We start from the raw sequence: 25,815 nt of genomic DNA, 5'->3' as shown, positions 1-25,815 counted from the left end.
TCATGCCTTGCATGCATCCACATGGAGTTTCTACTCCAAATTTGAGGCATCAATGATGTTGAATTCACCTCTCAACCTGCAAAACACTTTCTCATCAAGTGGTTTGGTGAATATATCTGCCAATTGCTTATCGGTACGAACATGCGTAAGTTTGATATCTCCCTTAGCAACATGATCTCGAATGAAATGATGACGAACTTCAATATGCTTAGTTCGAGAATGTTGCATGGGATTATGAGAAATCTTAATAGCACTCTCATTGTCACAAAGCAATGGAACATGTTTCACATATATCCCATAATCTTTAAGAGTTTGAGTCATCCAAAGTAATTGAGCACAACATGAATCGGCGGCAATGTATTCCGCTTCGGCAGTGGATAAGGATACCGAGTTTTGTTTCTTGGATGATCAAGACACAAGAGATCTACCAAGAAATTGACAAGTACCCGAAGTGGACTTTCTATCAACCTTGTCACCGGCATAGTCCGAATCGGAGTAGCCAACAAGATTAAAAGAAGACCTCTTAGGATACCAAATGCCAAAATTTGGTGTATGTATTAAGTATCTCACTATCCTTTTTCACAGCCTTAAGATGACACTCTTTGGGGGCACTTGATATCGTGCACACATGCACACACTTAGCATGATATCGGGAAGGGAGGCACATAGATATAACAATGAACCAATCATAGAGCGGTAAACCTTTGGTCAACCGGTTCGCCATCCTTTGTCAAGTCAAGATGTCCACTAGTAGGCATGGGGGTATTCATACCTTTGCATTCTTGAATGTTGAACTTCTTGAATAAGTCCTTGGTATACTTTGTTTGAGATATAAAGGTTCCCTCCTTAGTTTGCTTGATTTGCAAACCAAGAAAGAACTTGAGTTCACTCATCATAGACATCTCAAACTTCTCCGACATAAGCTTTCCAAACTTTTCACTAAAATGAGGGTTAGTTGAACCAAATATGATATCATCAACATAAATTTGGCACGCAAATAATTCTCCATTAACCCTTTTAGTAAAGAGTGTAGAATCGATTTTACCAATTTCAAACCCTTTTTCAAGAAGAAACTTAATCAAACATTTATACCAAGCTCTAGGAGCTTGTTTAAGACCATAAAGAGCTTTGTGGAGTTTGTAAACATGGTCGGGTTTCTTAGGATTAACAAAGCTGGGAGGTTGTTTAACATAAACTTCCTCCTCAATTTCACCATTAAGAAAAGCACTTCCTCCTCAATTTCACCATTAAGAAAAGCACTTTTGATGTCCATTTGATATATGGTAATGGCATGATGATTGGCATAAGCAAGTAAGATGTGAATGGACTCAAGTCTAGCAACGGGGGCATAAGTCTCACCATAGTCCATACCTTCGACTTGAGTGTAGCCTTGAGCAACGAGACGAGCCTTGTTGCGTACAACTTGTCCATCTTCGTCTTGTTTGTTCCGAAACACCCATTTGGTTCCAATGACATTGTGCTTCTCATTGGGCTTTTCAACCAACATCCACACTTGGTTCCTCTCAAAGTTGTATAGATCTTCGTGCATGGCATTTATCCAATCTGGATCTTCTAATGCTTCTTGAACCTTCATAGGTTCAATGCTAGAAATGAATGAGTAATGTTCACAAAAGTTAGCTAAACGAGATTCAGAGCGAGTAATTCTCCCGGTTTGAATGTCATTAAAGATTTGTTCGGTGGGATGATCTCTTGAGACTCTTGCTCGAACTCGTGAGAGCTTTTGTTTGGGTCGGGGTGTGATACGTCTCCAACGTATCTATAATTTTTGATTGATCCTTGCTATTATATTGCCCCTTCTGGATGTTTATGGGCTTTATTTTACACACTTATATCATTTTTGGGACTAACCTACTAACCGGAGGCCCAGCCCATATTGCTGTTTTTTTTGCCTATTTCAGTATTTCGAAGAAAAGGAATATCAAACGGAGTCCAAACGGAATGAAACCTTTGGGAGCGTGATTTTTGGAACGAACGTGATCCGGAGAGCTTGGAGTGCAAGTCAAGAAGCTCCCGAGGACCCCACGAGATAGGGGGCTGCCCCCCTGTAGGACGCGCCCCCCTATCTTGTGGGCCCCTCGGGCGGCCACCGACATACTTCTTCCTCCTATATATACCTACGTACCCCAAAACCAACCAGGAGCACCACGAAACACAATTTCCACTGTCGTAACCTTCTGTATCCGCGAGATCCCATCTTGGATCCTTCGCCGGCACACTGCCGGAGGGGGGATCGACCAAGGAGGGCTTCTACATCAACATCCTTGCCCCTCCGATGAGTTGTGAGTAGTTTACCACAGACCTACGGGTCCATAGTTATTAGCTAGATGGCTTCTTCTCTCTTTTTGGATCTCAATACAATGTTCTCCCCCTCTCTTGTGGAGATCTATTCGATGTAATCTCTTTTTGCGGTGTGTTTGTCGAGATCCGATGAATAGTGGGTTTATGATAAAGATTATCTGTGAACAATATTTGAATCTCCTCTGAGTTCTTTTATTCATGATTTGTTATCTTTGCAAGTCTCTTCTAATTATCAGTTTGGTTTGGCCTACTAGATTGATCTTTCTTGCAATGGAATAAGTGCTTAGCTTCGGGTTCAATCTTGCAGTGTCCTTTCCTAGTGACAGCAGGGGCAGCAAGGCACACATTGTATTGTTGCCATCGAGGATAAAAGATGGGGTTTATATCATATTGCTTGAGTTTATCCCTCTACATCATGTCATCTTGCCTAATGCATTAATCAGTTCTTATGAACTTAATACTCTAGATGCATGATGGATAGCAGTCGATGTGTGGAGTAATAGTAGTAGATGCAGAATCATTTCGATCTACTTGTCGCGGATGTGATGCCTATATACATGGTCATGCCTAGATATTCTCATAACAATGTGCTTTTCTATCAATTGCTCGACAGTAATTTGTTCACCCACCGTAATACTTATGCTATCTTGAGAGAAGCCACTAGTGAAACCTATGGCCCCCGGGTCTATTTTCCATCATGTAAGTTTTCGATCTACTTTATTTTGCAATCTTTACTTTCCAATCTATATCATAAAAATACCAAAAATATTTATCTTATTATCTCTATTAGGTCTCACTTTTGCAAGTGGCCGTGAAGGGATTGACAACCCCTTTATCACGTTGGTTGCAAGGTTCTTATTTGTTTGTGCAGGTACGAGGGATTTGAGAGTAGCCTCCTACTGGATTGATACCTTGGTTCTCAAAAACTGCGGGAAATACTTACGCCACTTGGCTGCATCACCCTTTCCTCTTCAAGGGAAAACCAACGCATGCTCAAGAGGTAGCAAGAAGGATTTCTGGTGCCGTTGCCGGGGAGTCTACGCACAAGTCAAGACATACCAAGTACCCATCACAAACTCTTATCCCTCGCATTATATTATTTGCCATTTGCCTCTCATTTTCCACTCCCCACTTCACCCTTGCCGTTTATTCGCCCTCTCTTTCCCAATCTCCTCCTCTCTTTTTGTTCACCTTCTTCCCGCCTTGCTTTTGTTTGCGCTATGTCTGAAATTGGGAGATTATCATCATTATGGACAATAATGATAACACGGAAAATCCCGAGGCTCTCGCCGATGAACCCCCTATTTTGCATACTAAAAAGTTTCGAATCGGTAGTGGTAACATCATTGTCAAAGGTGTTATTCCAGATTTCTTTACTTGTGCTGGTGCTTTACCTTCCGTGGGTTGTTCTATTCTTCATAGAACTAGTAGTCTTGCGGATGCTATTGCTATGCTTATAGTTGAACTTGAAAGACAATTTATGCATATGCATCCTTGCATACAAAGAATTTTCCTAGGATTCTCTATATTGAGCATTCTTTGGTTAAGCGCGTTGTTACTATCTTTTGTCTCATGAGTTTAGATTTATCATAAGAGAGGCCAAAGTTTTCTTGGGTGGGCCATGCTCCATAGAGCATCCTTATGACAAGATGAATTTAGACTTTTCAATCCCTATGTCGTTAATGAAACTTAGAATCAAGGTTCCTACATATGCTCTAGTTGTTATTATCAAAACAAAATTTTGCTCTATCGAAACAATGAATAGGATACTCACTTGAGTATGTCACAATTTTGCCAAAGAATGCTTAGATGAAACTTTTGTCACTATTAGGCCAAGGGCTTTCCTGTGAGAAAGATAAAGTTATACTAAGAAATTTTCTCTATTGCTTTCCAAATACAATAGCTTGCACTATATTAGATCTATTTCTTCGCTTTTTATGCCTAGCTAGGGCGTTAAACGATAGTGCTTGTTGGGAGGCAACCCAATTTTTCTTTATGTTTTTTGTTTTTTCTCCTGTTTAGGAATAAATCTTGCATCTACTCTCTGTTTAGATGTGGTTTTTATCTTTTAATTAGTGTTTGTGCCAAGTAGAACCTATAGGATAACCTACGATGATAGTTGATTTGATTCTGCTGAAAAACTGAAACTTTGCGCTCACGAGAAAAAATTCAATAAATCACAGAAACGTGCTTTTGCATTGATTCTTTTTGATACTGATCAATAAACAAATTTTCCAGTACTTCCTATTTTGGTAGGATTTTTAGAATTCCATAAGTTTGCGTTAGTTACAGATTGCTACAGACTGTTCTGTTTTTGAAAGATTCTGTTTTTCGTGTGTTATTTGCTTATTTCAATGCATCTATGGCTAGTAAATTAGTTTATAAACCATAAGGAAGTTGGAATACAGTAGGTTTAACACCAAAATAAATAAAGAATGAGTTCATTGCAGTACCTTATGTGGTGGTTTTGTTTTCTTTCACTAACGGAGCTTATAAGATTTCCTGTTGAGTTTTGTGTTGTGAAGTTTTCAAGTTTTGGGTAAAGCTTTTATGGACTATGGAATAAAGGGTGGCAAGAACCTAATCTTGGGGATGCCCATGGCACCCCAAGATATTCAAGGATAGCCAAGAGCCTAATCTTGGGTATGCCCCGGGAAGGCATCCCCTCTTTCGTCTTCGTTCATTGGTAACTTTACTTGGAGCTATATTTTTATTCGCCACATGATATGTGTTTTGCTTGGAGTGTCGTGTATTATATTAGTCTTTGCTTTTTAGTTTGCCACAATCATCCTTGCTGTACACACCTTTTGGGAGAAGCCTATTTGATTAGAATTTGCTAGAATACTCTATGTGCTTCACTTATATCTTTTGAGCTTGATAGTTTTTGCTCTAGTGCTTCACTTATATCTTTTAGAGCACAGTGGTTCTTAATTTTGAAGAAATTGCTAGTCTCTCATGCTTCACTTATATTATTTTGAGAGTCTTTTAGAACAGCATGGTTTTTGCTACGATCATAAAGTTGGTCCTAGAATGATGAGCATCCAAGTTGGGTATAATAAAAACTATCATAGAAAGTGAATTGGATGCTATGATCAATTTGATGCTTGATAATTGTTTTGAGATATGGAGGTAGTAATATTAAAGTTATGCTAGTTGGGTGATTATGAATTTAAAGAATGCTTGTGTTGAAGTTTGTGATTCTCGTAGCATGCACGTATGGTGAACCGCTTTGTGATGAAGTTGGAGCACAATTTTATTTATTGATTGTCTTCCTTATGACTGGCAGTCGGGGACGAGCGATGGTCTTTTCCTACCAATCTATCCCCCTAGGAGCATGCGCGTAGTGCTTTGGTTTTTGATGACTTCTAAATTTTTGCAATAAGTACATGAGTTCTCTTGATTAATGTTGAGTCCATGGATTATACGCACCCTTTCACCCTTCCACCATTGCTAGCTTCTCTTGTGCCGGGCAACTTTCGTCGGTACCATACACCCACCATACTCCTTCCTAAAAATAGCCACCATACCTACCTATTATGGCATTTCCATAGCCATTCCGAGATATATTGCCATGCAACTTTCCACCGTTCCGTTCATATGACACACATTACTTTTGTCATATTGCTCTTTGCATGATCATGTAGTTGACATCGTATTTGTGGCAAGGCCACCTTCATAATTTTCTTACATGTCGCTCTTGATTCATTGCATATCCCGGTACACCGCCGGAGGCATTCATATAGAGTCATATCTTGTTCTAGCTTTGAGTTGTAAATCCATAAAAGTGTGATGATCTTTATTACTGGAGCATTGTCCTCATAAGGAAAGGATGATGAAGGCTATGATTCCCCCACAAGTCGGGATGAGACTTCGGACTTTACAAAAAAAAGAGAGAAAGGCCAAAAAAAAGAAGAAGGCCAAAGAAAAAAAAAGAGAAAAGAAAAAGAAAAAGTAAAAGTGCAACTATCCCTAGGTGGTTTTGGTAATTCATAACAACATATAGCTCATTGAGCTAATGCTATTCCAAGACTATTGTAACATCCCAAAATTCTAAATTTTGGAATGTCATATTAAATAGATAGATTTGATTGATTGTTTGATTGATTGACTGAAAGTGAGTGAATTTGAAACTTTTTGAAAGTTAAATGAGAGGGAATAAAAGGACTTTCCCAAACTTTCATTTTTGCTTTTATGATCTTCGTGAATTCAAATTCTTTTCACCATAAAACCCTGGAGAGAAGATGACATGACTTCTTCCATTTATTTAAATGACAAGGGGTGTTGAAAATATTTGAATTTCATTTGGAAAATATTTCCAATTCTGGAACTTTATGCAACTCAATGATTTTCACGAGAGAAGATAAAATGACTTCTTCAAAACATATGAAATATGAGTTGGGAGTTTCAAATAATTAAATTCAAAGTTCTTTTGAATTTATTTTTTTCAATTTGGAGTTATTTGAGTTTTATTCAAATTATTTTTCTCCAAAAACAAAAATATATGGAAAATAGGGTAACATGATTCCCTACATCAGAAAATTGGAGATAAATAAATTTGAATTAATTTTGGTATTTTTAAAATGATTTTTACTGGATTTTACTAGGGCAGAAGCATTCTTTGCTTTATTTGAATTTGTGAGTATTTTATTTGACTCTACAAAAATGTTCAACTTGTAGGAAATCTTTTTCTGAAAATATATATTTTGTATTTATCTCTTTTATTTTATTTCTCTCTGTTTATTTATTTATTTAAAAAAAACCTTTCCGCCGAACTGGGCCGGCCCAGCCGCGCCGCCCCGTCACGCCCGCGCGACCGACTCCAGGCGGGAGTCCGCCGCCGCCACGGCTCGCCGGAGCCGTCTCCCTGCCGGACTCCTCCTCTCCTGCCCCTTCCCCACGCCACCGCCCTCCCCTGGCCTTTATAAGGCGAGATCGTCGCCCCGCCCCTCTTTTTCCTCCCCTCACGCCGCCCCGCCCTCGCCAGATTCGCCGTCGCGCCGTTTGCCGTCGCCGCCGCAGCTCCGCCGCCCTGCCCCGCACTCCACCGCCGCCGACGACCGCCGCCGGTGACACCATCGACCCCGCCGCCCAGCGCCGCCCCTCCCCGACCTCTCCGTTGCCCTCCTCGACCACCGGAGCTGCCGCCCCATGACGTCCGAGCTGCCGCCGCTGTCTCCCTCGCCGCCGGCAGCCACAGTAGCTGCGGTACGCCTCGCCTCTCCCCTCGTCATCCGATCTGGATCTGACGGTCCAGATCATCTTGTTTTTGTTCTCTCAAATCGTTTTAGTTTAAGTAGCAAACATTCATTAGTTAGGGTTTGCACCGAACGGTTTTCCGTTTGTTAGGTTCTGTTAGCGAGCGTTCGCTCGATAGAGTTTTCTTTTTGTCAATAGATTTCGGTCAGGGACCCATCCATGAATATTTTTATTTACAGATTGGCCCCTGTTTTTCAAACGATCACAACTTTTTGCTCGTTTATCCAAATCCAATGAAACCAACGCCCACTTCTTCATTATGATCACCTCTATCCAGATAATCAACTCAAACATGTTTTTGAAAGTTTAAAATTTGAATTAGATCAGATTTGTATTTGAACTTTGTTTGATTGTAACTTGAGTTTTATAACTCCGTTTGAGTTGATTCTTTTTGCAAATCGAAGCTCTTGAACTAAACTTTCTGATAAGGCCAAATACACATAGTTTTGGTACTGTTAGAAATTGTTTTATGCTGCAAGAGTCATTTGCTTGGTTTTGATGTTTTCCGAATCGTACTCTTCGTTTTTTCCGATCTTTTGAGTGATTGCTTATGTGTGGTTACTATTGCTTGATCACGATAGATTGACCGGAGTGTGACGAGTAGACCTATCAAGAGTTTTGAGTGCGAATCATCTTCATCAACATTGCAGGCAAGTTCACACTTTGATCATACTTCTTCTCATACCTAGTTTTTATGCATTAGATCAATCCTCAAACATTGCATGATTGGGATCTAATTAAATTGTGGGTTTTGGGAAGTAGTTGAGGTAGCACCTATTACCTGTTTTGTTTTCAAACCCTTGGGAGTTACTTCTATGTTTGCTTATTATGCCATGCTATGCTAGTAGATGCTGATTGGGTGAGCGAATTTCCATGACAGATGTGAGATTGTTAATTAATGGTTTATTTAAGGTGTCAACTTAAACACACATCTGGGGGGATTGAGGCACCTGGTTACTCCAGGACTTGCCTGTCTAGGCACCTGGGTTTCCAGGACTTGCCTGTATTTCTTCGGACCGCCACCCAGGCTCAAAGGGATCATGAGATTATTCAAGCTAGAAACTTCCGTGTGCAGCCACATGCTATTATGGGCTCTAGCATAGTTGACTAAGTTGTGCGAACTCTTACGGGGTGGACTAGCAGATGTAGGGGATGTAGGTTGGTACGGTCTACCCCTCATGTAAGGTGCAAGTGCTTCTGAAAGACTATGTCTCGGTCATCCGTTTCTCAAACACCATGTAGTGCGAGAAACCAAGCGGAGGCGATCGAGTCATGTGGGGAAAAGTGCGCAAACCTCTGCAGAGTGTACAAACTAATCATGATTAGCCGTGTCCCCGGTTATGGACATCTTGAGTATCTAGTACTTGATTTTCCTGTGAATCTCATCATGTTACTTAATTAATATTGTTGGGTTTTAATGAGTACTTTTAATTGGGATTGAGAATGCTGTCAACCATTCTCAATGTTTAACAACCACCATGATAGTTAAATAAATTTATTCCTTTGCAGTAGGGAAAAATTGGCTTTACGCAAAACTGTAACCATAGAGCTTTCCACCAGCCAAATATGCATGTAGTGATAGCCTTTATTCATCATTGCTCTATGGTGTGAATTTGCCAGTACATTCAATGTACTGACCCTCTGTGGCTGCAACGTCTCATGTTGCAGGATCTTACGACGAGTAAGTGATACGTTAGGGTTACGATTTCCTATACTCAACTTTGCCGTTGGTGTTGATGGGAATCCACAACCTTGTTGCTTCCGCTATTTTGGATTGAGGTAATAGTATTTACGTTACTTTATACATGTGATTTACCTCTGTTATAAATCCTCGAGTATTGTGTGTGTGAGCATACCGATCCAGGGATGACACGTAAGCACAGAGACTTGACCCATTCGGGTCGGGTCGCTACAAGATGGTATCAGAGCACATGTTGACTGTAGGACGTGACCCTAGAAACTGGCAAGCCCATAGGAATGATTTTTCTCTACAACTTTCTTTTCAAAAGAATCTTTTACCTCTCTTATCTTCTGAGCTTATTCAAATATTCCCTTTTAGTGAGACCATACCCCTTTTCCCTTTTTGACCCCTCGAAGATTTGACTGATGAGACCACTCCAAGAAGGACCAGATATCAGACAGCTAAGACCACTTCGGAATGAAGAGGATTTTTCCAAGGATTATAATGATGGAAACTACGACGGCTAAAGACCAGGAGAATATGAATGCTCTAAAGATTTTCTGGATTGGTATGACCAAGGAAGGCTACACTTATGGAAATTGTCAGACCATTGAAGCTGTCAATACCCAAGATCAAGATGTATCGGAGAAAGACCAAAACATGGAGCATTGGAACTCAAGTTTTGTCAAGAAAACCCTAAGGCGGGAGATATTAACTATGGAATAAAAGTTCATGGAAATGACAAGAGCAGAAGCACGGCTATCCAAGGTGTTATTACCCTTATGCTATTTTCACCGTGCGGAGTTAAGCATGCAGATGCAAGGAAAGATTTGATGGTATAAGGCTGATGGAGCACCTATCAGCAAGGTGAAGTTTTAACTTTAGCTGGTGTATCTCCAGGATCTGGAGTATTACATTAAGGATTTTAAGATGGACTTTAGGAAGCTATATTTGACAGGAGTATTTCATGAAGAACTCAGGAACCAGAAGATGAAGTAGCCAAGCTGGAGGAGCAAAACCTTGACATGCCAGAGATCCGTCAAGAACTGAAGGATAGTAGGGCATGGCTCATGCCAAGGATGTTGAAAACCCAGAAGTTTGGAACACAACTCCAGAAATACTAAAGGATTTCATGAGAGACTTCGCGTCAACAGAGATGATTTGGCGAAAGAACTTGAGAAGGACAAGCATGACCAGAAGAAGCCGTTGGAGACATGACCAAGACTTGAGGAGTTTGATGATGTTGAGATCTATTGACCTTTAGAAGACCAAACCGCTGTTATATACTTATGTTAGATGCGATGATTGTGAGCTGTCATTTGTTTGTTGTTTTTCCGACAACCACAATAAAATCTGCCTTTTCAAAAACTTTTGTTTGTGTTGTGTGCTTCCCTCTCGATCTCTCTTACCCACCCCAAACCCCTGGACCCAATAGAGGATGAATGGAGATGAGCTCATATTATCTGGACTGATGAGTCAATTGGAGACGGACCGATGGATTCAGAACATGGAGGATCGGATGAAGAATAACCCTATAGTCAGAAAGGATATGGCCCAACATGCTCTTCAATGCTTTGAAAGAGGTGTTGCTACTTGGTGGAGGATGTACCAAACCATCAGTGGATGGCAAGGAGTAACCACTTGGAGAGAATTTAAGTTGTCTTTGCTAAAGTCTCGGCTTGTGTCCCAGAAAATGAAGCCTCATGGAAATGTTATGAAGAAACTCTGTGCATGCAAGCTTTGTGGAGAAATAGGACACAACCATAAAGAAAACAAGGACGAATACCCTCATAAGCGGATGATTACTAAAGGAGTTAGCCGAGGATTTTCATGGAACTTCGGTTGGAGATTGTTCCCAAAGGTTTTGTTGCGGCAATGGAAGTTCAGTCTACATTGTTGGGAAAGATTCGTGAAGCTCAGAAGGATGACAAAGAGATTGCCGAAATAAAAGAGAGGATGAGCAAAGAAAAGGCCAAAGGTTTTCATAAGGATGAGCACGACATCTTATGGTTCGAGGACCGTGTATATGTTCCCAATAATGCAAGGATCAGGAAGTAAATACTTCAAGAGGCTCATGACTCACCATACTCGATTCGCCCTGGAAACACCAAGATGTATTTGGATTTGAAGGAGTGTTTCTGGTGGACTGGTATGAAGAAGAATATTGCGGAGTACGTAGTCGTAGTGATGTATGCCAGAGAGTAAAGGCAGAGCATCAAAAGCCAGCAGAATTACTGCAGCCTATGCCGATACCTGAATGGAAGTGGGATAAGCTTGGCATGGATTTCATTACCGGATTTCCCAGAACCGATTCTATCTGGGTAGTAGTTGATTCGATTGACCAAAGTGGCTCACTTTATCCCAGTGAAAACCACCTATACAAGTGAGAAGTTGGCCAAGATATATTTGACCAGGATCGTATGTCTGCATGGAGTTCCGAGGACCATCGCATCAGATAGAGGAACACAGTTTACCTCAAAGTTTTGGAATCAGCCGCACCACACTTTGGGTACTAGGCTAGAATTCAGTACAGCCTTTCATCCGCAGACAGATGGATAAATCGAGAGAGTCAATCAGATTCTAGAGGACATGTTGAGAGCGTGTGCGCTAGATTATGGATCTAGTAAGGATGATAATCTACATTACGCGGAGATTCTCATACAAACAGTTACCAAGCTAATTTGAAGATGGCCCCTTTTGAAGCTTTGTATGGTAGAAGGAGCCAGACACCGTTGATGTGGGATGAAGTTGGAGACCGTCAGTTGTTTGGATCAAATGTGATCAAGGATCAAGAGAATGTTAAGTTGCTTCAAGATAGACTGAAGGTAGCTCAGTCCTGGCAGAAGAGTTATGCAGACTCAAAAACGCAAGGAGGTAGTCCATGAAATTGGAGATAGAGCATGTCTTCGTGTGCCCCCTCTGCAAGGAGTTAAACGATTTGGAGTTAAGGGAAAGTTAGCCCCGAGATTTGTAGGACCATACCGAGTTTTGGAGCGTATGGGAGAAGTGGCCAACAAGTTGGAGTCACCCGAAGGACTGTCAGGAGTTCATGATGTGTTTCACGTTTCCCAGTTGAAGAAGTGCCATGCAGAGATGGCCAATATTCCCCTGTAAGGACTCTTGACCCTGGAAAGGATAATGATGTTCCATGAAGTGGAGTATGGACTTCATGAGTATAAGCTTTTATATCAGTATGTGGGATATCCCACGAGGATGAAGAGATGAATTACTATTGGATACAAAGAAGGTATGATGTTGGTAATAAGGAGCAATTGCAACTTCATGATGAGTCTGAGTAATCATGTCCTAGTTTGGTGCCAATAGAAGGAAGAAGGACATTACAATTGGATGGATTTTGAGTATGCTAGGAAGATGGAAGTTGAATGTTGGAATAACGATCAGTTGCCCAGAGGATGAGTTCAAGGTTTACAAGTGATGAGATGGGCCATAACCCACAGGCCCCAGGACCTGCCAAGAAGCAAGAACACTCTTGCTAAAGGAAAAACTCTGGAAGGAGTTACGTTTTTATCGATAGATGACCTTATAGGAGTAACGCAAAACCTGAGAGTTGTTAAGGAACAATAGATGTTTGTTTGGCTTGCAGAATCAATGGATTTATCCGAACTTGGTTCGTCGACAAGAGAAATTATGCAATGCTTGTGAGGATGACCGAGTGTTAGAATGCGAGATTCGCTAAACCATATACAGGGTAATGATTTGGGTGCGGGATGGATTGATCACCATACCGACTTACTCTTATTATTCGCCTTGCTATGTGGGATGGTAAATTTGAGTGACCTACCTATAGTAGAGAGACGATGATCAAGACCTTGTTTGAACCTTAGAATGGTATAAGCATTTTCCCCTGTACAAGGCAGTTGTTGCCAATCGTAGGATATACGGTGAGAATGAAGCCAGACTCGTTTTCCTGCAGGAGAAACCATAAATTGTTGACCACCATGAGATATCGATAGTTGTTTAGTATTGGCGCCAGACCCGTCAGCTAAGAAGACCCAGTTTGGGAATAACCATACCAAGATGAAAGGACAGAAGTATTGAGGAAAAGTTATGCCACTACTGGAAGAGCCCAGAGAAGGAATTTTCCTGAATATCTGAGAAGACCGACCCTACCAGCAATAAGGATGGAGTATATGAGTTTTGATGGAACCGTAACCATGTTTTCAAGGGTGGTAGCACCCCAGACCTCGCGTGATGATCGATGGATTTCGAGAAGACCCCCAAACCTGACCTATTTCTTTCTAGCCTCTCCGAATCTCGAGGACGAGATTCATTTTAAGGGTGGTAGGTTTGTAACATCCCAAAATTCTAAATTTTGGAATGCCATATTAAATAGATAGATTTGATTGATTGTTTGATTGATTGACTGAAAGTGAGTGAATTTGAAACTTTTTGAAAGTTAAATGAGAGGGAATAAAAGGACTTTCCCAAACTTTCATTTTTGCTTTTATGATCTTCGTGAATTCAAATTCTTTTCACCATAAAACCCTGGAGAGAAGATGACATGACTTCTTCCATTTATTTAAATGACAAGGGGTGTTGAAAATATTTGAATTTCATTTGGAAAATATTTCCAATTCTGGAACCTTATGCAACTCAATGATTTTCACGAGCGAAGATAAAATGACTTCTTCAAAACATATGAAATATGAGTTGGGAGTTTCAAATAATTAAATTCAAAGTTCTTTTGAATTTATTTTTTTCAATTTGGAGTTACTTGAGTTTTATTCAAATTATTTTTCTCCAAAAATAAAATATATGGAAAATAGGGTAACATGATTCCCTACATCAGAAAATTGGAGATAAATAAATTTGAATTAATTTTGGTATTTTTAAAATGATTTTTACTGGATTTTACTAGGGTAGAAGCACTCTTTGCTTTATTTGAATTTGTGAGTATTTTATTTGACTCTACAAAAATGTTCACCTTGTAGGAAATCTTTTTCTGAAAATTTTGATATATAATATGCCTATATTATATTTTGTATTTATCTCTTTTATTTTATTTCTCTGTCTGTTTATCTATTTATTTAAAAAAACCTTTCCGCCGAACTGGGCCGGCCCAGCCAACCGGGCCAGGCCGCAGCCCAGCCGCGCCGCCCCGTCACGCCCGCGCGACCGACTCCAGGCGGGAGTCCGCCGCCGCCACGGCTCGCCGGAGCCGTCTCCCCGCCGGACTCCTCCTTTCCTGCCCCTTCCCCACGCCACCGCCCTCCCCTGGCCTTTATAAGGCGATATCGCTGCCCCGCCCCTCTTTTTCCTCCCCTCGCGCCGCCCCGCCCTCGCCAGATTCGCCGCCGCGCCGTTTGCCGTCGCCGCCGTAGCTCCGCCGCCCTGCCCCGCACTCCATCGCCGCCGACGACCGCCGCCTGTGCCACCATCGACCCCGCCGCCCAGCGCCGCCCCTCCCCGACCTCTCCGTTGCCCTCCTCGACCACTGAAGCCGCCGCCCCACGACGTCCGAGCCGCCGCAGCCGTCTCCCTCGCCGCCGGCAGCCACAGTAGCTGCGGTACGCCTCGCCTCTCCCCTCGTCATCCGATCTGGATCTGACGGTCCAGATCATCTTGTTTTTTTCTCTCAAATCGTTTTAGTTTAAGTAGCAAACATTCATTAGTTAGGGTTTGCATCGAACGGTTTTCCGTTCGTTAGGTTCTGTTAGCGAGCGTTCGCTCGGTAGAGTTTTCTTTTTATCAATAGATTTCGGCCAGGGACCCATCCATGAATATTTTTATTTACAGATTGGCCCCTGTTTTTCAAACGATCACAACTTTTTGCTCGTTTATCCAAATCCAACGAAACCAACGCCCACTTCTTCATTATGATCCCCTTTATCCAGATAATCAACTCAAACATGTTTTTGAAAGTTTAAAATTTGAATTAGATCAGATTTGTATTTGAACTTTGTTTGATTGTAACTTGAGTTTTATAACTCCGTTTGAGTTGATTCTTTTTGCAAATCGAAGCTCTTGAACTAAACTTTCTGATAAGGCCAAATACACATAGTTTTGGTACTGTTAGAAATTGTTTTATGCTGCAAGAGTCATTTGCTTGGTTTTGATGTTTTCCGAATCGTACTCTTCGTTTTTTCCGATCTTTTGAGTGATTGCTTATGTGTGGTTACTATTGCTTGATCACGATAGATTGACCGGAGTGTGACGAGTAGACCTATCAAGAGTTTTGAGTGCAGATCATCTTCATCAACATTGCAGGCAAGTTCACACTTTGATCATACTTCTTCTCATACCCAGTTTTTATGCATTAGATCAATCCTCAAACATTGCATGATTAGGATCTAATTAAATTGTGGGTTTTGGGAAAGTAGTTGAGGTAGTACCTATTACCTGTTTTGTTTTCAAACCCTTGGGAGTTACTTCTACGTTTGCTTATTATGACATGCTATGCTAGTAGACATGGATTGGGTGAGCGAATTTCCATGACAGATGTGAGATTGTTAATTAATGGTTTATTTAAGGTGGCAACTTAAACACACATCTGGGGGGATTGAGGCACCTGGTTACTCCAGGACTTGCCTGTCTAGGCACCTGGGTTTCCAGGACTTGCCTGTATTTCTTCGGACCGCCACCCAGGCTCAAAGGGATCATAAGATTATTCATGCTAGAAACTTCCATGTGCAGCCACATGCTATTATGGGCTCTAGCATAGTTGACTAAGTTGTGCGAACTCTTACGGGGTGGACTAGCAGATGTAGGGGATGTAGGTTGGTACGGTCTACCCCTCATGTAAGGTGCTAGTGCTTCTGAAAGACTATGTCTCAGTCATCCGTTTCTCAAACACCATGTAGTGCGGGAAACCAAGCGGAGGCGATCGAGTCTTGTGGGGAAAAGTGCGCAAACCTCTGTAGAGTGTACAAACTAATCATGATTAGCCGTGTCCCCGGTTATGGACATCTTGAGTATCTAGTACTTGATTTTCCTGTGAATCTCATCATGTTACTACAATCAATATTGTTGGGTTTTTAATGAGTACTTTTAATTGGGATTGAGAATGCTGTCAACCATTCTCAATGTTTAACAACCACCATGATAGTTAAATAAATGTATTCCTTTGCAGTAGGGAAAAATTGGCTTTTCGCAAAAACTGTAACCAGAGAACTTTCCACCAGCCAAATATGCATGTAGTGATAGCCTTTATTCATCATTGCTCTATGGTGTGAATTTGCCGGTACATTCAATGTACTGACCCTCTGTGGCTGCAACGTCTCATGTTGCAGGATCTTACGACGAGTAAGTGATACGTTTGTGTTGATGGGAATCCACAACCTTGTTGCTTCCGCTATTTTGGATTGAGGTAATAGTATTTACGTTACTTTATACATGTGATTTACCTCTATTGTAAATCCTCGAGTATTGTGTGTGTCAGCATACCGATCCAGGGATGACACGTAAGCACAGAGACTTGACCCATTCGGGTCGGGTCGCTACAACTATTATTTCAGGAAAGCTCAATGAATGGCATGGCATGGATGATGAAAGTGGATCCCTCAAAATACTAAGGACAAAGGATTGGCTCAAGCTCAAAATCTCAAGACTCTTCATTTTACATTTTAGTGATCCAGGATCACATTGAGTCTATAGGAAAAGCCAATACTATCAAGAAGGGATGAGGTGTTGCTTAATGAGCCTCTTGCTTCATGTGCTTAGTGATATGCTCCAAAACACTCAACTACTTTCCCACAACCACAAATGACCTAAACCTAAAGCCAAAATCGGTCACACCAATTTTTTCTATCCGGCGCCACCGATTCCAAAAGTCATAGCCACTGCCACAAACCCTAAGCAAATCGGTCTTACCGATAGGGATCTCGGTCTCACCGAGATGGGGTTGCAATCTCTCTGTTTCCCTTTGTAACGTTTCGGTCTAACCGAAGTGAGCAATCGGTCCCACCGAGATTGCAATGTAAACTCTCTGTTTCCTCTTTGTAACATTTCGGTCTCATAGAAAAGAGCAAATCGGTCCCACCGAGTTTACCTGACCAACTCTCTGGAAAGCTTATTACCAAATCGGTCTCACCGAGTTTGTGTAATCGGTCTCACCGAGATTACGTTATGCCCTAACCCTAACCGAATTGGCCTGACCGAGATGCATGTTAGTCCCACCGAAAATCACTAACAGTCACTAGGTTTACTAAATCGGTCCGACCGAGTTTAACGATTCGGTCCCATCGAGTTTGGTATATTGTGTGTAACGGTTAGATTTTGTGTGGAGGCTATAAATACCCCTCCACCTCCTCTTCACTCATGGAGAGAGCTATCAGAACGAACCTACACTTCCAACTTACCATTTCTGAGAGAGAACCACCTACTCATGTGTTGAGGCCAAGATATTCCATTCCTACCATATGAATCTTGATCTCTAGCCTTCCCCAAGTTTCTTTCCACTCAAACCCTCTTTCCACCAGATCCAAAACCTATGAGAGAGAGTTGAGTGTTGGGGAGACTATCATTTGAAGCACAAGAGCAAGGAGTTCATCATCAACGCACCATTTGTTACTTCTTGGAGAGTGGTGTCTCCTAGATTGGCTAGGTGTCACTTGGGAGCCTCCGACAAGATTGTGGAGTTGAACCAAGGAGTTTGTAAGGGCAAGGAGATCGCCTACTTCGTGAAGATCTACCGCTAGTGAGGCAAGTCCTTCGTGGGCGACGGCCATGGTGGGATAGACAAGGTTGCTTCTTCATGGACCCTTCGTGGGTGGAGCCCTCCATGGACTCGCGCAGCCATTACCCTTCGTGGGTTGAAGTCTCCATCAACGTGGATGTACGATAGCACCACCTATCGGAACCACGCCAAAAATATCCGTGTCTCCAATTGCGTTTGAATCCTCCAAACCCTTCCCTTTACTTTCTTGCAAGTTGCATGCTTTAATTTCCGCTGCCCATACACTCTTTGCATGCTTGCTTGAATTGTGTGATGATTGCTTGACTTGTCCTAAAATAGCTAAAATCTGCCAAACTCTAAAATTGGGAAAAGGTTAAGTTTTTATTGGTCAAGTAGTCTAATCACCCCCCCTCTAGACATACTTCAAGGTCCTACAAGTGGTATCAGAGCATTGGTCTCCATTTGCTTTGATTTCCATAGCTTTTGGTGGTCATAGCCTTGGTTTCACAACCTAGGAGAGTATGGCGTCTAGCGAGGGAAATTATCACCGTAGAGGTCCTTACTTTGATGGTACTAATTTTGCTAGTTGGAAGCATAATGAAAATGCATATTCTTGGACATAACCCCGCCGTTTGGGCAATTATTTGTATTGGCTTGCAAGGTGAATTCTTCGATGGGAGAGAATCGAACCGTGAAGCTAATGCGGAAGAATTGAAGATGTTGCAATACAATGCTCAAGCATGTGACATCATCTTCAACGGATTGTGCCCCGAAGATTTCAACAAAATCAGCCGTCTTGAGAATGCAAAGGAAATTTGGGATACTTTGATTGATACGCATGAAGGTACCGAGTCCATCAAGGAATCCAAGTTGGATGTGCTCCAAAGTCAGCTTGACAAGTTCAAAATGAAGGATGGGGAAGGTGTCGCTGAAATGTACTCTAGGCTTGCTCTTATCACAAATGAGATTGCCGGCTTAGGGAGTGAAGAGATGACCAACAAATTCATCATCAAGAAAATCCTAAGAGCATTGGATGGAAAGTATGATACCATGTGCACATTGATCCAAATGATGCCAAACTACAAAGATCTCAAGCCAGCGAAAGTCATTGGAAGGATTGTTGCTCATGAGATGTCACTCAAGGATAAGGAGGAACTTCACAACAAGTCAAGTGGTGCTTACAAAGCCTCAAGTGAAGCTCCCACATCATCAAGTGAGAAACCAACCTTCAATGAAGAATTGAGCTTAATGGTGAAGAACTTCAACAAATTCTACAAAAGTAGAAGCAAAGAAAGAAGCTCCAAGTCAAGGTCTTACAATGACAAGAGATCTTCTAGTCGAGATCGCAATTGCTACAATTGTGGGAGACCCAGACACTACTCCAATGAGTGTACGGCACCCTACAAAAGAAGAGAAGATTCTCCAAGAAGAAGGAGCAACAGAGAAGAATCACCACCAAGAGAGAGGAGGAGTAGAGATGATTGTTATGAACGAAGACCCTCACGGAGAAGTAAGGATTCGGAAAGAAAGGACAAGTCATCAAGGAGCTACACAAAACAAAGACATCAAGCTCATGTTGGTGAATGGGTTTCCGGCTCCGACTCCGACAATCACTCCGAGAGAAGCTATCACTCTGACTCCGAATATACTCAAGATGAAGGTGTTGCCGGTCTAGCACTTGTGTCAACCAACTCCTACGACATATTTGACTCACCAAATGAAGGTGTTGGAAGATTCTTCATGGCCAAAGGTCCAAAGGTAACACATCCCGAGTATGTAGATTTTAATAGTGATGAAGATGACTTGCTTGTGGATGATGATTTACTTGTTGACAACTCTAGTGATGAATACTATGATGAAACGTCAATTAATCATGCTAATCAAACGAATGACAATGATAAGGAGAAAATTGAGCTTCTAACTAAAGAACTAAACACTCTTAAGTTGGCTCATGAAACTATCTTCGAAGATCATCGAGAACTTTTAAGGGCTCATGAGAAGTTACGCTTTGAAAAGCTCAATCTTGAGCAAGAGCATGAGTTCTTAAAGGCAATCAATGATGATCTCCGCAAGAAAAGTTCTTCTTACATTGCCAAGCGTTTACTCTTATCTACTTACATGCCTCAAGTCAAGTCTAGTAACAAGTACAAGAAAGATACTTCCTCTAGTAGTAACAATAATAATGTTAAATCCAATGTTGTTGCTTCTAGTAGTTCTCTTGATTCCACTAATGATTCTCTTAGCCAAGTTACACTTGAGCAAGAAAATAGTTTATTGAAGGGAATTATAGAGAAAGGTGTTTACAAGAGCCTTGCCGGGAGTAAGCAATTCGAGGAAATTGTATGCAAGCAAGGAAGGCACCGGAAGAATCAAGGTGTTGGTTTTGAACGAAAGTTCAACGCCAATGGAGTTGAGTGGGAAGAAGATCAATACCCCAAGACAAAGTTTGTTCCTCAACAAGAGAAGTATGATCCTACTTCCTTCAAGGGGACACGAGCTCAAGATGATCTTCCACCACAAGACCACAAGAACAAAGGCAAGGACAAGATTCAAGAAGAGATTGATGCATTTGAAGAAGCACCTAAAGCCTCGTTCAGTTGGGTCCCCAAGACTACGTCAAGTTCTACTTCATCAAGTACAACTACAACTCCAAGGATTCCCATCAAGATGATGTGGATCCCGAAGAAGAAGAACTAGAGAGTTCTTGAGGGTGACTCCGCCAACATTCTTCACTCATATCATTTTGGCAAGAACAAGTGCAATCAACTTTCACATCTTGCACTAGTTCAAGGAGTCACAAACCCTCTTGGTGGTAAGGCAAGGGACAAGGTAACCTAATGTTTTCATGGGCATCATCTTGTGTGTGCATTACTCTATGTCTATGGATATTCTTGTTTGTTCCTTGTGGGACTAACCCATGTAGGCAAGTTGAAAGTGCAACTCACTCCAAAGGATTGCTCCAAATGATCTACATCAACATTGAGCATCTACATCTTCAACACCTACATGAAGTCATCATCGACAAAACCCAAGGTTAGTTCATCCCTCTAAGGGGGGATCTCACATCTAGGGGGGCTTAACTCTAAGAATTGAGTCAAAGCAACTCTAATGGTGTGAACACATTAATGCATTATGTAAAAGTGGTAACCCCACTTGAGCTTAAACGATGAGTATGACCTATGATCAAATGTTCTCATTTGACTCCTAAGTCAATATACTCATATATAGATGACCTAGTCATCGTCAATTGCTTGATAGATGCTAAAATTGGTTGTGCATGCTTTGCCACATATTTCAATTGCCATCTTATTGTGTGAGCATGTTGGTGCATATTTTACTCATTCAAGGACATCCACTTGTTGTTTTGTTTGTTTGGATTCTTTTCTTTGTGCCAAGTGGATGGACAAGAATGCCTAAGAACCTTCTTTAGCTATCTATGCTTTTCTCGTCTCAAACTCTATTCATGCTACATCACAAAATTTGATCAAGTCAGATTCGAACCACTCTGTGTGAGGAGCACTCGGAGTCCCTGATTCGTCATAGACTTAAACTTCCAAAACCTCTTAGTGATTCTCGGTCTGACCGATCCTTCCATTTCGGTCCTACCGAGATCATCAAGTTGATCTGAGTTTTCAATCTCGGTGCAACCTATTTGAACTTTTCGGTCTCACCGATTTGCTATAACTGAACACAGTTATGCATCTCGGTGCCACCGAGTTGTTCCACTCGGTCACACCGACAGGGTCGAGCTATATATATAGCCACGGGCAAAATTTTGGAAATTTCTCCGAAACCCTTCGCCCGCGCAACAGCTCGCTCTGCCATCGTGGTCTCCGGATCGTCTCCTCGTCGCCAGCAGCCTCCTGTCACTGGTCTCCGCCGCCGTCAACGGATTTCGTCCCCGCCGTTGCCGCCATAGCAAGTCCACCGCCAAGTTAGGGTATGGACTTAATCTTTGTGCTATCCATGTCTGATTCCTGGCACATTGTTTTCATATTGATTCTTGCCACGATTGAAACTCTTCTATCCAGCCAAACTAGTTCACAGATTAGATGTGATTCAAATTTTTAGGGTTAGGATTCCGCCGAAACCATCCCGGACCCACCGAGTTGAAAAACTCGGTCTCACCGATTTGGCTTATGCCATTGCACTAGTGACTCTCGGTCTGACCGAGAATTACTAATCGGTGCAACCGATTTGAGGATTCTGTGAAACCCTAGCAGTCTCGGTACCACCAAACTGAAACTCGGTCCAACCGAGATCATAAGTTTAGGTTCCAAAACTGCTTCGGTATCACCGAGTTTGAAAATCGGTGGATCCGAAATGCTTTCTGTGGAAAACTAAGACTGAACTTTTGAGTCATTCTTTTGCAAAAACCTCTGCATTTTGTGATCCTCATCTTTTCTATCTCATCTATAACTCTTCACAGGGTCAGCAGTCAACTTTTGCAGTATGTCTGATCAAAGTGACAGCCAAAACAGGTCAGAAGAGCAGATGGACTTGAGTGAGGGCACTAGTCCCTCAACTTCAGATGAAGGGAGCAGAAGTACTCCTAGCAATTTTCCTAAGGCTGCAACTAGGCAAAGGAGGAAAAGAACTTCAGATTCAGAGGATGAAGATTACAAAGCTGAGGAAGATGAGGCTACTTCCAAGAAAGTGGTGCTCTAGAAGGAATATGGCTCAGCAAAGAATACAAAGCCAGGCATGAAGACCAAAAGGCCTGCAGGAAGACAACCAATGTCCAAGGCCAGAGCATCAACTCAACTGCCTAAAAGGCCTGATCCCAAAGAGCCAGCTTCTGAAGGAAAGAAGAGGAAGGAAAGGGTCAAGAAGACCATGGCCAAAATTGTTGGTCAACCTTCCATGATGGAAGAGGAAGAGCTTGTTGCACCAGCTCCAAAGGCAGCTAAGCTTATGGGAGATGCAATCAGATCAGGGGCTGCAACATCCAAGCCCAAGGAATCACCCAAAGCTGCCTCCAAGGCCAAGCAAGTTCCAAAGAGGAATACTAGGAGTATTCCAGCTGCTGAGAAGAACAAGGCCCCAGTGCCCAATGTTGCTGAAGATTCAGAAGAAGAAGGACAGGTTCTAAGAAAGCTCAAGCCCAAGATACCAGACCACAATGATGCCCATCCTGTGGCTGAGGACATGAGAATCAGGAAGGATTCAGGGCTGAGACTGTGGAGAATGGAAGATCCATATGCTTCAAGAAGAAGAACTGCTGTTGACTACAGGTTCCACACAAAGGAACAGCAGGACTTCTATGAAACAATTCTGTTGGACAAGAAGCCCATAGTCTGTGACATGAGGTGGGTTGACTGGAAATTCATCAAGGAAAACGAATAGCACTATCCTGGAGTGCAAGACAGCTTTGTTGCTTGTGGAGTTGCAGATTTTGTTGGACAGAAGTTCACCAACTGGAATGATGAGCTTATCATGTAGTTCTACTCCACAACACACTTTTACCCAGATGGAAGAATAGTTTGGATGTCTGAAGGTACAAGGTACCAGTCCACTATTGAAGAATGGGCAAGTCTGATCAATGCCCCCAAGGAGAATGAGGATGACCTAGAAATTTATGCAAAGAAGAAGTTGGGTCACAATTCAATGGCTCACATGTACAAGGAAATTCCAGACAAGGCATTAGAGACTCACAAGTTTGGATCAGTTCACTTTCTGCTGTCAGGGTTGCCAACCATAAATTGGATTCTGAGGCACACCTTGTTGCCCAAGTCTGGTGACCATAACATGATCAGAGGGCATGCCATCAACATGTTGCGTGTGTTTGATGTGCCATAGAAGTTCAAAGTCATGAGCCTGATCATTGAAACAATCAAGAGGACTGCAGCAGATTAGAAGAGGAGTTGTGGATATGCACCTCAGATTCAAGAATTGATAAACTCAAAGATGGGCACAGAAAAATATCAGTTGGATAAGGAACACTTTCCACTTTATCCAGACTTTGAGGACAATGAGGTTGTCATGAATGAAGATGATCCACAATCAGTTCAAGCTCAGGAGAAGAAGGAGAAGGCAAAGAGGGAAAAGGCTGCGAAGATGCCAACTCAAGAGGAGGCATCTGAATATTTCTTGAAAACCAAACAGGAGCAGCTTGGTTACTTGATAGCATCATCTCTGAGGATTGAGAAGGGGTTGGCAACCCTAACTCAAAACCAGGAGAGCCTGGAAAGAATCATGGAACAAAAATTCTATGATCTAGATGTCAAGGTAACTGAGATTCAGTCAGTTGTGGAGCAGCTGCAGGATGACATGCAGGAGAGGAAGGGCAAGACTACCACCAATGTGTTTGCCAGAGTGCCTAGAGCCCAGAGGTCAGTTGCAGTGCCAGTGACAGACACTAGAGCAACAACTTCAGCACCAGCCACTGCCCCTACTATTCCAGTGCAACCAGCTCCAGCACCAACTCCTCCAGCTCCATCCACTTCAACTGAAGCCTTCATCCAAGGAGCCATCTCTACACCACCACCAGAAGATCAAGCCTGAGAGTCAATCTAGCACTATGCATTTTCTATGAACTTTTTGGTAACTTGTTGCCAAAGGGGGAGAAAAATGTATAGATCATAGGCTTCGAGAGAGAGTGTGTTGCTTTTGTTCTCTCTTGCTTTATTTGGTGGTTTTTTAATATTTGTTTGCTTTTGGTTGAGATACTATGCTTGTGAGACATTGATGAGCATGTGTTTGATCATAAGCTACACTTATGCATGCTTGATATTATCCTATCTATCTTATGTGATCACTCACTATGCTTGGTGATGAGTGCATGTATTCATTGTTTATTATTTTGAGCGCTCCACCAAAATGTATGTGACATGGAAGAGTAACCCATGAGCCTAATTCATTGTGCATTTGCAGTCCAAAGCAAATCTAAAACTATGCACAAATTTAGGGGGAGCTCTTGCTTATCACATACTTCTCAAAGCGACGATGTTATTTAAATTTTATTATCATTTGTCGAAGCTTTGATCTATATGTTGTCATCAATTACCAAAAAGGGGGAGATTGAAAGTGCAACTATCCCTAGGTGGTTTTGGTAATTCATAACAACATATATCTCATTGAGCTAATGCTATTCCAAGACTATTATTTCGGGAAAGCTCAATGAATGGCATGGCATGGATGATGAAAGTGGATCCCTCAAAATACTAAGGACGAAGGATTGGCTCAAGCTCAAAAGCTCAAGACTCTTCATTTTACATTTTAGTGATCCAAGATCACATTGAGTCTATAGGAAAAGCCAATACTATCAAGAAGGGATGAGGTGTTGCTTAATGAGGCTCTTGCTTCGTGTGCTTAGTGATATGCTCCAAACCCTCAACTACTTTCCCACATCCACAAACGACCTAAACCTAAAGCAAAAATCGGTCACACCGATTCTTTCTGTCTGGCGCCACCGATTCCAAAAGTCATAGCCACTGCCACAAACCCTAAGCAAATCGGTCTTACCGATAGGGATCTCGGTCTCACTGAGATGGGGTTGCAATCTCTCTGTTTCCCTTCGTAACATTTCGGTCTAACCGAAGTGAGCGATTGGTCCCACCGAGATTGCAATGTAAACTCTCTGTTTCCTCTTTGTAACATTTCGGTCTCACCGAAAAGAGCAAATCGGTCCCACCGAGTTTACCTGACCAACTCTCTGGAAAGCTTATTACCAAATCAGTCTCACCGAGTTTGTGTAATCGGTCTCACCGAGATTACGTTATGCCCTAACCCTAACCGAATCGGCCTCACCGAGATGCATGTTAGTCCCACCGAAAATCACTAACGGTCACTAGGTTTACTAAATCGGTCCGACCGAGTTTAATGATTCGGTCCCACCGAGTTTGGTAAATTGTGTGTAACGGTTAGATTTTGTGTGGAGGCTATAAATACCCCTCCACCTCCTCTTCATTCGTGGAGAGAGCTA

This window comes from Triticum aestivum, chromosome 5B (genome assembly GCF_018294505.1).
Source record: "Triticum aestivum cultivar Chinese Spring chromosome 5B, IWGSC CS RefSeq v2.1, whole genome shotgun sequence".
NCBI classification, from domain to species: domain Eukaryota; kingdom Viridiplantae; phylum Streptophyta; class Magnoliopsida; order Poales; family Poaceae; genus Triticum; species Triticum aestivum.
Note: the sequence above shows the minus strand (reverse complement) of the source record.